The sequence below is a fragment of the Hippopotamus amphibius genome, chromosome 4 (genome assembly GCF_030028045.1).
Source record: "Hippopotamus amphibius kiboko isolate mHipAmp2 chromosome 4, mHipAmp2.hap2, whole genome shotgun sequence".
Taxonomy (NCBI): Eukaryota; Metazoa; Chordata; class Mammalia; order Artiodactyla; family Hippopotamidae; genus Hippopotamus; species Hippopotamus amphibius.
The window spans coordinates 155,314,744-155,327,120 of NC_080189.1; the positions used below are offsets into that span (position 1 = coordinate 155,314,744).

General features: G+C 41.2%; 1 protein-coding gene across 10 annotated transcripts in view; it reads left to right on the forward strand.

The window, feature by feature from the left end:
- The window catches only part of EXD2 (exonuclease 3'-5' domain containing 2), a 100,250-nt gene that overhangs the window by 26,739 nt on the left and 61,134 nt on the right, over window positions 1-12,377 (forward strand). For 2 of the 10 annotated variants that reach the window (XM_057730645.1, XM_057730646.1), the window contains exon 2: window positions 10,886-11,004. The exons of 1 other annotated variant lie outside the window; for it this stretch is intronic. The gene's annotated coding sequence lies outside the window, so the exon portion shown is untranslated. Of the gene's footprint in view, window positions 1-4,827; window positions 4,917-10,020; window positions 11,005-11,754; window positions 11,881-12,377 lie in introns of those variants that run through there. 7 more of the 10 variants (XM_057730647.1, XM_057730652.1, XM_057730643.1 and 4 more) reach the window with 6 other exon arrangements.

Sequence of the window (12,377 nt, forward strand, 5' to 3'; positions counted from 1 at the left end):
TCTTTTTGTGTTTCCAACTAGCTTGTAAGCTTCTTGAGTGCATAGCTACATATTTTTATAATCTGTATAGCACCTAACAATATCACAGAAGTTTATAGAAGGGATCAGTGGGCAGAAAGAGCGATAGAATTTCAATGGAAGGAAATAGGATATTCAGAAAACCTATTTAGTTTCCTCTAAGTTTTGACCTGTATCTTCAACGCACTAAACAAATCCCGTAAAGCGTTTCCACCTTTATTGTGCATCTACTGGGCACTGTATTCAGCAAGTTTTAGTTGACCTGTGTGGCATGCATTCATTATTAGTATCTTTCATTTCCTGTATCATTTAGGGATTGGGTTCTATTGCTAGTAACAAAGACTTGACTGCATGGCTTAAAGAAATTAATTTATTTTCTCATGTAAAAGCAGTCCAGAGGTAGATGGTTCAGGGTTAGTACAAACTATAGAAGGCATCAGGTGTCCAGGATCCTTCCATCTCTCCACTCCACCTTTCTAGGTACCTGGCTTCCATCTTCAAGGTGCCACTATGGTGGCAGAGGGCCGTGGAGCGCCAGCCATCAGGTCCTAGTCTCAGCAGGAAAGAAGTAGAAGGGTAATGACAAAAAGGCAAAAAAACAAAACAAAAACAAAAATCCTTTTTAATAACTTTACCCAAAGTCCAATGCAAAAACTTGCTTATACCTCATTGGCCAGAACTTAGTCATATGGCTACCATAAGTATTCACAATGGAGGCAGAAAAATGTATTTTTAAAATACATTTAATACCCTGACTTTTGTTACTAAGTAGAGAGGAGAAGAGATATTGGGTAGGCTACTAGCACTTCTGCCATAGTTCCTCTTGAATTTTCTGTATATGATGTCCTAGTGCTTGGCATTAAGTTGTCCTTGGAATCAATGAATAAATGAATAAAGCATTTTTAGATAAGCAGTTCACAGCATGATCTGTCTCTCTCTCTTTTGTAATTAGTTGACTATTTCTAGGGCAGATTTAGGTTCAGAGAAAATTCTAACATGAAGTACAGAGTTCACATATGCCGTCCCCCCAACCCCCTCACAGTTTCTCTATTAATGTCTTCCACTGGTTTGGTACGTTTGTTACAATTGATTAACCAATCTTGATACATTATTACTCACTAAAGTCCAAAGTTTAGGATTTTCTCCTTGTGTTACATAGTTCTATGGGTTTTGACACATGCATAATGTCATATATCCACCATTACAGTATCATACAGAATAGTTTCACTGGCCTAAAAACCCTCTGTGCTCCACCTATGCACCCTTCTTTTCCTCCCCAGGAACCTCTGGCAATCACTGATCTTTTTACTGTTATCATAGTTTTGCCTTTTCCAGAATATCATGTAGTTGGAATCACACAGTATGTACTCTTCTCAGACTGGCTTCTTTCACTTAGCAACATGCATTTCAGGTTCCTCCACGTCTTCTTGTGGATTGATAGCTCATTTCTTTTTATCACTGAATAACATCCCATTGTATGAATGTAATACAGTTTGGTTATCCATTCACCTATTGAAGAACATCCTGGTTGCTTTCAATTTAGGACTAAAGCTGCTATAAACATTTGTGTGCAAGTTTTTGTGTGGATTAAGTTTTCAACTCATTTGTGTAAATACCTCCGAGCATGTTTGCTGGATTGTATGGTGAAACTATGTTTAGCTTTGTTAAGAAACTGACAAAATATCTTCAGAAGTGGCTGTACCATTTTGCATTCCAGCCAGCAATGAATGAGAGTTCCTGTTGCTCCATATCCTCGTCAGCACTTGGTGTCATAGTGTTTGGATTGTAGCCATTCTAACAGAATTTAGCGAATCAATGAAATACTGGTATCTCATTATTGTTTTAATTTATAATTCCCTAATAACTTATAATGTTGAACACATTTTCATATGCTTACTTGGATATCATATAACTTCTCTGAAATGTCTATTCAGATCTTTTGCTCACTTTTTAATTGGGCTGTTGAGTTTCAAAAGTTCCATCTGTATTCTGGATAACAGTCCTATATTAGATATGTGTTTTGCAGATATTTCCTCCAGGTCTGTGGCTTGTCTTTTCATTCTCTTGTCTAATAAATTTTTGGCATAAAGTTGTTCATTGTCTTTTCTAATTTCTTATATCTCTGCTGTATTTTATTATGTTCCCCCTTCTAATCCTAATATTTATTTGTTGCTGTTTCTCTTCTATCTGGATCAATCTCACAGAACTTTTTCATCAGTGTTTTCAAAGATCTAACTTTAGTTTTGTTGGCCATATGAATCACATCTTTTTCTATTTTATTAATTTATTCTCTGATTTTTGTAATCCTCTTCCTTTTAGTGTTTTGGATTTATTCTTTTGTTTTCTTTCTAATGTATTAGATGATCACTTATATAATTGATTTTTAGTCTTTCTTATTTTCTACTGTAAAAAGCATATAAGGTTACCAACTTACCTATATCTTATAAATTTTCATATATATGTAGTATTTATTATTACTTCTCAAATCTAATATTATAAATTTCCATTGGGATTTCTTCTTTGATTTTTAAATTACTAAGATTTAAAAAAAATTCTCCAAATATATGGAGTTTAAAAAATAAGCATTTTATTATTGATTTCTAACAACTGTAATGTGGTCAGAGAATGAGATCTGTATGATAGCATTTTTTTTTTTTTTGGCAATATGTAGAAAGTTGCTCAATGGCCTAAATCAAAATTAATTTTTTAAAATCTTTGTTTTTAAAGTATGTGTGTGCTCAAAATGCTGGGTGCAGAGTTCTATACATGTTCCTTAGTAAATGTTAATTAAGGGTATTGGAGACACTCCTGCAATCACTGGTGAGTCTTGGATGTCTTTTCATATTTGAGTGCTATAGGCTGAATGTTTTGTGTCCCTTCAAAATTCATTTGTTTAAAACTAACTCCCCCCCAAAAAAACCAACAAAAAAAAAAAACTAACTCCCAATATAATGGTATCAGGAGGGGTATGCCTTTGGGAAGTGATTAGGTCATGAGGGTGGAGCCCTCATGAGTGGGATTAATGCCTTATAAAAGAGGCCCAAGAGGACTTCCCTGGCAGTCCAGTAGTCAAGACTCTGTCCTTCCAATGCAGGGGACACAGGTTTGATCCCTGGTTTGGGAACTAAGATCCCACATGCTGCGTGGTGTGGTCAAAAAAACAAAAAGGCCCAAGAGAGCTCCCTACCCCTTGGTCAAGTGAGGACATAGTGAAAAGACAGCTGTGTATAAACCAGGAAGTAGGCACTCACCAGACAATAAATCTGTCAGCACCTAGATCACGGACTGTGAGAAATAAATTTCTGTTGTTTATAAGCCACCCAATCAATAGTATTTTGTTATTACAGTCCAAAGGAACTAAGACAAAGAGTGAAGTACTAAAAAGTTGACTGGAAATTACTTATGCACAGATGGGGCTTGCTGATTGGCCTTAAATGTAGGGTGATTGGTTATGGCGCAGGCAGTTTATTGTGGGATCCCTCAAATGATATATCCTCCCATCCTAATCTAATTTCTATCTTCTAAAATTATACGGATATTTGTTTGCTATAATCTCCTCTCCTGTTCCTTTTCTTCTTTGGGCTTATAAACTTTTCTCTCCTTTACTTTCATTAAAAAACTAAAACAAACAAAAAAACACCACTTTTTATTGACATATATATGCATTCAGAAAAGTGCCCATAAATATGCAACCTGAACACACATGTAAATGAGCACTCAGATTAAGAAACAGAACCTTATTAGCATTTCAAGAACCTCCCCATGTCCTCTTCCAGAGTCTACTCCATCAAGAATAATCACTACATTTGTTACCTAACCAAACTTGGGTCCACTCACCTGTGCACAGTAAAGCCAATCTACTGACACTGGGTAGTGGTGAAGGAAAGTGCAGCATTTATTGCAAGGTGCCAAGCAAGGAGTCCAGGAAGCTAGGGCTCAAAATATCTGAACTTCCTGATGGCTTTCAGGGAAAGGTTTTTGAAGACAGGGTGAGGAAGAGGTTGTGGGGGTGAGTAATCAGCTTGTGGACATTCTTCTGATTGGCTGGTGATGAGGTACTAATGATATTACCATCTCATGAGGCTATGAGTATTAAATGAGATAAAATATGTAAAATGTTTTGCAAAATTCCTAGCACACCGTGAGCACAGTCACCAAACGGCAGCTATTATTATCCCTCATATTGTTTACGCACATCTCATTTCTCCTATTTTACACCTTCTATGACAAAGCAACAGCACAGAGCACACATTAGCTGACTCACAAATAGTAGTTGCTGATAAAGACTGGTTGAATGCAAGTTTTTAAATATAAATGGAAGGTATTGTGGTTGTTATAAAAGATGGCATAAAAGATAAACAAACAAACAAAAAAAAGATGGCATAAATTATTATAATGGCCATAGTATAAAATGCACTGCTAATAAGCGAACTTTATTTAAACAAGTGTCTCTTCTATTTACCTTTATCATTTAACAGTTAAGAAAATCAACGTGCTGGAGAAACACTGCTGGAGCTGATTAGTAAGGACCAGTCCAACATTGCATTTGTGAAGGTTCCAAAGGCTTCTTTCTTTAAAACCAAAACAAACAAAAATATCACCCAGAAACAAAAACAAAAACACCACTTATCTGAAAAGATGTTAAGCCCTTCCAATTTTAACAGATCTTTTGTTCAGCAGCGGAGAAACCGGGGAAGCACCAACTGCCCCAGCTGCTTCCGTACAAGATGGCGTCGGCCATTTGTACAGCCGGGCTGGGATTGTCCTCTTAGCCCGTCACAGGACCGGAAGTGGTTTCAGCCCTAGTGGATCCGGGTGGGTGCGCGCAGGTGGCCACAGAGGTTCCAGTTCTTCAGCGTGAGGTGCCGCAGGTGTTCGGGTCGGGTCCAGGGAGGCAGGTAAGCGACGATCAGAGGCCAGACAGGGTTTTCTCCAGACTTTTGCGAGTGGCGGAGGCGGTTTCCAGTGCGGATGGAGGAGAGAGCTCAAGAAGCTGGCTATGTCACCGTGTGCGGGGGCGACCGATTGCGGGGACCTCGCAGTCCCCAAGCGACTTGGCCCTGCCCCTCTCCCCGCCTCCCTCGCGGGTGGCGGGGGCAGCCCAGCGCCCAGGTGCGCCACGAGGGCTCTCGCCTCGGTCCGCGGCCCCCCACGCCCTTTCCGAGCCGCCTGCGCGGACCCGCTTTTGCTCTCTATAGGACTACCTGCCAAACCTTCGTGGCTTCTTGACCCAGTTAGCTAAAAAGGGAGCACGGCTCGCAGCATCTGGCATCTCCTTGGGCGCTGCGTGTTGCACGCGTCCACAGCGACAGTTTCGTCCTCTCCATCCGTCCTCCGCCCCCATTGTTACCACCTCTTTCCTCGCAGACCACACCCGCTGCTCTGGGCCTTGCTGGGAGCCACCGCTTTCTCTTTTTGCATCCCTGGAATGGATCAGAACTAGAACGTTAATGATTATTTATTACAAAATTGATACCTGCTCGGTAAAATATAAACGAAACCCAAACCTTTATAAGCTTTTGATATGTTAATGGACGCAAACTCCCTTAGATACCCATTCCTTGAAAACACTGAAATATTTATAGCGTATTTTTTTAGTAGCATTACAAGGGTAGAAGGAACTGCACTGAAAGGTTTTGTTAATACCAAAGTTACAAAGTACGGGAGAAACGAGGTTTAAGAGGGGGAAGGAATCAAATTTTGATCAAGTTGAGTTTATTTTTAAAAATGTATGTATTCTTTTATATTTAATTTAGTTGTAGTCCATGCATACAATTATGTCAAAAATGTAAACAAAATAGGTCTTCTTTGACCTATCTCTTTCCATCTCCATCTTTTCTTCTTTAATCTCTTGACCCAAGGTAAAAACTGTTATCAGTTTGGGGTGTTTTTTTCTGTTTCTTCATTTATTGATATGTGTTGGTACATACGATTTTGTGTTAAACTTTTACAAATGTGGCATATTGTACCTTTTCAACAACTAGACTTTTTATGCTTAAAAATATGTAGACATCTACCATAGTCGATCTACTTGCTCTGTGAATTCCAGAGTATGTTATGATCCTATAGTATGTGAGATGCCATAGGTTGCTTACCATTTTTCACTGTTAGGCACAGTGTGGCAGAGAACTTCCTTCCACCTGCATGTGTGTGCTTGTGTGAGCATTTCTCAAGGATGGAAACCTGCAGGTGGAATTACTGGGTGAAAGAGTGTGGACGTTTAATGCCAAACTGCCCACCAACAGTGTATAATAATACCTATTTACCCAGCTTTTTTAAACTTTTGATGATGTCAATCTTTTTTACTGTTGCCAATCTGATGGGTGGAAAATGACTCTAATTTGGTGTTTTAATTTGTATTTCCCTAGTTATTGGTGAGATTGAGCATCTTTTCATGATTGTTGGCTATTTGTATTTCCTCTTGAGAAGTGTCTCATTTCTATTGGGTTGCTTTTCAAATATGGTAGTGTTTTATATATTCAGGATATTAATCTTTTGTCATTCATAAGTTTGAAATATGTATTCCCAACATACTGCATTTTAAAGTTGTTACTTATCTTTTAACCATATGGCATCTTTGTAGAACCAAAGTTGTAAATTTTATGTTTAAATGTATGAGTCTTTTACTATGTGTATTTTGTATTTCGTGGCTTTCATTCTTATCCCAGCGGTTCTCAAATGGGAACTATTTTGCTTTCTAGGAGCCACTTGGCAATGTCACGAGATATTTTTTGGTTGTCATCCAGTGGGTAGAAGCTAAGGATGCTGCTAAACATCCTACAATGCACAGAAAAGCCCCTACAATAAAGAATTTTTCTGGCCTAAAATGTCGGTAGTACTGAGGTTGAAAAACCCTGTTCTACCTCGAGGCAGGGTATTCTCTTATGATTATGTTTTCTCCTGTAAGTTGTTATATGTTAGAGTTTTTCTCTAATTCCTGTGGCGGGGGGGGGGGGGGGGGGGGAGAGAGAAAATGGTGTGGGCCTTATTGTTTTCCAAACAACGTCAGTCTGAATATCAGTCCGTTCTTGACCCATTAATCTAAAATACCATGTTTATCATGTACTAATTTCTCACCGACACAGTGTCTGTTTCTGGACTCTCTTCTGTTCTATGTCCTAATTTTCTATTTTGCTGGACCAATACCTTAACATTCTGTGTTAAGATATATTATACTTTGATATCCAGCAGGGTAAATAGTCCCTCATGATTATTTTTATTGTTATTTTATTGTACATCATACACTTTATCAGCTCACATACTCATTATTTAATCAGTGTTTTGGTGATAGTCTTACAATTTCTTTTCCAGATTAATATTAGAATCAGCTTGTCAAGTAGTTTTTTAGAAGTGGCTTTATTGAGATGTAATTCTCACAATTCGTTGCTTAAAGTGTACAATCTGGTGATTTTTAGCATATTCACAGTTATGCAGCCATCACTACAACCTAATTTTAGAACATTTTTATCATCCCCCAAAGTACCCAGTATCTATTAGCAGTCACTCCTCTCCCATTCCCCAGTACCCTAGCCCTAGACAACCACTAATCTTTCTGCCTTTATAGATCTAAATATTTTGTATAAATGGAATCATACAATTTGTGGTATTTTGTGATTGACTTCTTTCACTTAACATAATGTTTTCCAGGTTCATCCATGTTGCAACATATATCAGTATTCATTCCTTTTTTTTTTTTTTTTTAAGAACATTCCTTTTTATTGCTGAATAAAATTCCATCCTGTGGTGTATTTGTTTCCTAGGGCTACAATATCGAAGTAACGAAGTAACGCAAACTGGGTGGCTTAAAATAACAAATGTATTCTCTCACAACCCTGGAGGCTATAAAGTCCAAAATCAAGGTGTCAGCAGGACTATGCTCTCTCTGAGGGCTCTAGAGGAGGATCCTTTCTTGCCTTTTTCTAGTTTCTGTTGGTTGCCAGAAGTCCTTGGCATCCTTTGGCATTCCTTGGCTTACAACTGTGTAACTCCAACTTCTGCCTCTGTTTTCACATGGCCTTTATCCCAGAGTGTCTGGCTTCACATCGTAATTCTCTCTGTGCAAGTGTATCTCTGTTTCTCTTCTCCCCTTCATGTAAGGAGACCAGTTATATTGGATTAAAGGCCCACTCTAATCCAGCAGGTCCTCATTTTAACTTAATTAGGTATGCAAAGGCCTTTTCCAAATAAAGTCACATTTGTAGGTAATGGGGTTAGGACTTTAGCACATCTTTTAGGGGAACACAGTTCAATCCGTAACATTATGGATGTGCTACATTTGATTTATCCACTTATCAGCTAATAGACATTTGGGTTGTTTCCACTTTTTGGCTATTATGAATAATGCTGCTGTGAACTGTCGGTGGACGTGTTTTCATTCCTCTTGGGTATATATCTAGGGGTGGAGTTGGGTCATATAGCAACTCTGTGTTTAATCATTTGAGGAACTGCCAGATTATTTTCCAAAGCAGCAGTAACCTTTTTTTTTTTCCTGTAATTAGGCACGCAGGCTTCAGTAATTGTGGTTCGTGGGCTCAGTAGTTGTGGCACAAGGGCTTAGTTGCTCTGAGGCACGTGGGATCCTCCCAGACAAAGGGATCGAACCCATGTCCCTTGCATTGGCAGTTGGATTCTTAACCACTGCGCCCCAGGAAAGTCCCCAGCCGTACCTTTTTATGTCAAGATCAGCAACGTATGAGAGTACTAATGTCTTCATATTATTGACAGAACTTATTAGATGTCTTTTTAATTAGAGCCATCCTAGTGGGTGTGAAGTGGTATCTCGTGGTTTTGATTTGCATTTTCCTAATAGATAATGATGTTGAGCATCTTTTCATGTGCTTATTGGCCATATGTATATCTTCTTTGAAGAAATGTCTATTCAGATCCTTGCCTTTTTTAAAAAAATTAATTTTCTGGCTGTATGGGGTCTTTGTTGCTGCACACGGGCTTTCTCTAGTTGCTGGGGATGGGGCTACTCTTTGTTGCCGTGCACAGCCTTCTCATTGCCGTGGCTTCTCTTGTTGCAGAGCACGGGCTCTAGGCGTGTGGGCTTCAGTAGTTGCAGCACTTAGGCTCAGTAGTTGTGGCTCGGGGGCCCTAGAGTGCAGGCTCAGTAGTTGTGGCGCACGTGCTTAGTTGCTCCATGGCATGTGGGATCTTCCTGGACCAGGGCTCAAACCCAAGTGCCCTGCATTGGCAGGTGGATTCTTAACCACTGTGCCCCAGGGAAGTCCCTGCTTGCCTGTTTTAAGTTGTTTTACTTGCCTTTTTATTATTGAGTTGTAAGAGTTTTTATATATTCTAGATACATGCCCTTATGAGATATATGATTGACAAATATTTTCTCCTGTCCAGTGGAGTTTTTTTCACTTTCTTGATGGTCAATTCATTTTTATAAGAACTTTTATTGAGATACAATTGACATAAAATAAACTGCATATATTTAAAGTGTACAATTTTGTATATATTTTTCTTATTAGTAATATATATATGGCAATCCCAAATCTCCCAATTCATCCCATCTCAACCCCCCCCCCCCGCCCCTGCTTTCCCCACTTGGTGTCCATATGTTTGTTCTCTACATCTGTGTCTCTATTTCTGCCTTGCACACCGATTGATTTGTACCATTTTTCTATGTTCCGCTTATATGTGTCTCATACGGTATTTGTTTTTCTCTTCCTGACTCACTTCACTCTGTATGACAGTCTCTAGGTCCACCCATGTCTCTACAAATGTCCCAATTTCGTTCCTTTTTACAGCTAAGGAATATTCTGTTATATATATGTACCACATCTTCTTTATCCGTTCCTCTGTTGATGGACATTTGTTCAATTCACTTTTTAAAAAGATTTTTTAATTAAGTTTGCATTGAATTTACTACATTATTTTGAGTATTTCTGTAAAAGAATCTTTTCTTTGTTAAAGATGGTAATTATAATACCTTCTGTAGGGGGTTACTGGAATGGTTAAATGAGTAATGTGTAGACTTGTCCTCTTCTGGGGAGAGGATCTGGGCACCCCTGGGACCACGGAACACAGCTTCCCGGTGGGTGACAAGTGGCTGCCTAGACCTCTTGTTTCAGCGTCACCACGTTTGGTTACTCAGCATGGGAGGATCCTCTTCTAAGCCAGAAGAAACAACTCTGGAGTGTATCCTTAAAAACTGGAAAATTTTCAAATAGACGGGCTGAAAAGGGAAAAACTTAAACTCTACTGTAACATTGCCTAGCCCTTATATAAGTTGGGGGATGGAGAAAAATGGCCTGAAAACGAGTCTCTAAATTACAATAACTTCTTGCAATTGTATCTTTACTGTCGCAAGGTGGGAAAATGAAGTTCCATATGTCCAAGCCTTCATGGTCCTTTACCAAAACCCTGCTCTATGCGGCTCCTGTAATCAAAAGCCTGGGGAATCAGAAAACCTTCCCAACATTTTAGATGATGCCCTTTTAACTTTCTCCACTTCTCAGGGGGGAAACCAAGTATACCCTACTTCTCTAGAACCACCTACTTCTCCAGGGGCATCTTTCTCTGGGTCCCTCTGACTAATCCCAAATTCCACCTCCTTATGTCCCTTTATACCCTCTATTACCCAAGGAGGGAGAGTCTAGACTCTCTGGGGTAACTCAGTGGAACTTCCTATCACCCAGAATCAGGTTCAGAGTTAGCCCCTGCCTCTGTCCTACAAGACCTTTACCTGCTTCGGGAAGTAGCGGATGGGAATGGAAGGATTACTACAGTGCATGTCCCCTTCTCAATGGGAGAGTTAGGAATCTGTAAGGAGAGGTTTGGCAGGTTCTCAGAGAACCCTGACAAATTTAGGAATGAATTTATCAGGCTAGGGTTGACACTCTCTCCCACCTGGCAGGACATCGTGGTTATTCTGGCTCACTGTTCCGTCCCAGATGAAAAGGAGCATGTACTGAGAAGGGCCAGGGAACATGCAGTGGCATACTTACCACCAATCCACACCATCAAATTTATCAGGTGAGTGGGGATGTAATCCCAGAACATGCCCCCCGCTGGGACAATGAACATCACATAGGCCAGGCTAGGATGAGACATTATATTACTTGTCTATCAGAAGGAATGAAAAGGTGTATGGTGAAGCCTGTAAATGGTGATAAGAGGTTACACAGGAAAAAGATGAAAACCCAGCAGTCTTCCTGAGCTGGGTGACAGAGGCGATCAGGAAGGACACCAGTACAGACCCTGAGTCCACAGAAGGGAGGACACTGTTGGCCATGCATTTTATCACCCAGGCCACTCCTGATATCTGGAGAATATTACAGAAGCTTGAGGCTGGCCCCATTGTCGACATTGGTAGAGGAGGCCTTCAAGGTCTAATGACAACCGAGATGTAACAGGGGAGGCCAATAGGGATAAGAGCAGCTTTTGGCTGCTCTGATTCACTCGCCACCTTGAGGGGATCCTGGAGGGCCGAGAAGGCTGGACAGACCACCAAGAAGCTGCCAGGGCCCGAACCAGTGTGGCTTTTGTCAGAAGGAAGGACGCTGGAAGGGGGAGTGTCCTGAGCGCCCTCCTTTGGGACGCCAGAGGGACTACCCCAACCAGCCCCAGTTCCTCGTGAATTTCTTGGGTGAGGGATTCCCATACACTGACTGACAGGACCCTAGCGCCTGCCCACCCCAGATCCCACTCGATCCATCCTCATCACTCCAGCAGAGCCTCGGGTCACCCTCGACGTGGCAGGTAGGAGAACTGAATTTCTTGCAGACGCTGGAGCTGCCTGCTCTGTTCTGACTTGCCCAGCTGGCTGCCTCTCCAACCGTGACTGTGCTGTGAACGGAAGTTGAGGGACCGCTAAAGGAACCCTGGGAGTGGTGCCACAGAGTTGCCCAGGTGTGGATTTTGCTGATTGTGTCCCTGTGCTGTTGATTTTCTTCACTGCCTAGAGCTGTGTCTCTGAAAAAGAGGACTACCTAACAAGCGATTTGGGGCCATTGAGTAAAAGGGACAAAAGTGCCAGAGGAAGCAGGGACCCACTGGGGCTCTCCGTCCTCCCGGCTGCTGCTGTAGAGTTGAAGGGAAGGGGCTGGAAATAGGCCTGAGTGGCCACAGCTCCCTGCAGACCCTGGCAAACCTATTGGCAGCCGTTAAGGAAGAGAGAGAAGGCTGAAGTCAGAAGCTTCTCACGAGTCCCAGCCCCTGGAGAGCCAGGTTTCTCTGAAAGAAGTCTCCTCAGACAGAAACCCTCCCTGAACAATGGTCCTGGCGGCCTCCCTGGCACAGCTGCCAGCAGAGGCCAGCTGCCCCTTCTGCCTGGATCACCTGAGGCTGAGGACCACTGACTGTGGGCACAACTTCTGTCACTCCTGCACCCAGCAGTGCTGGGAGTT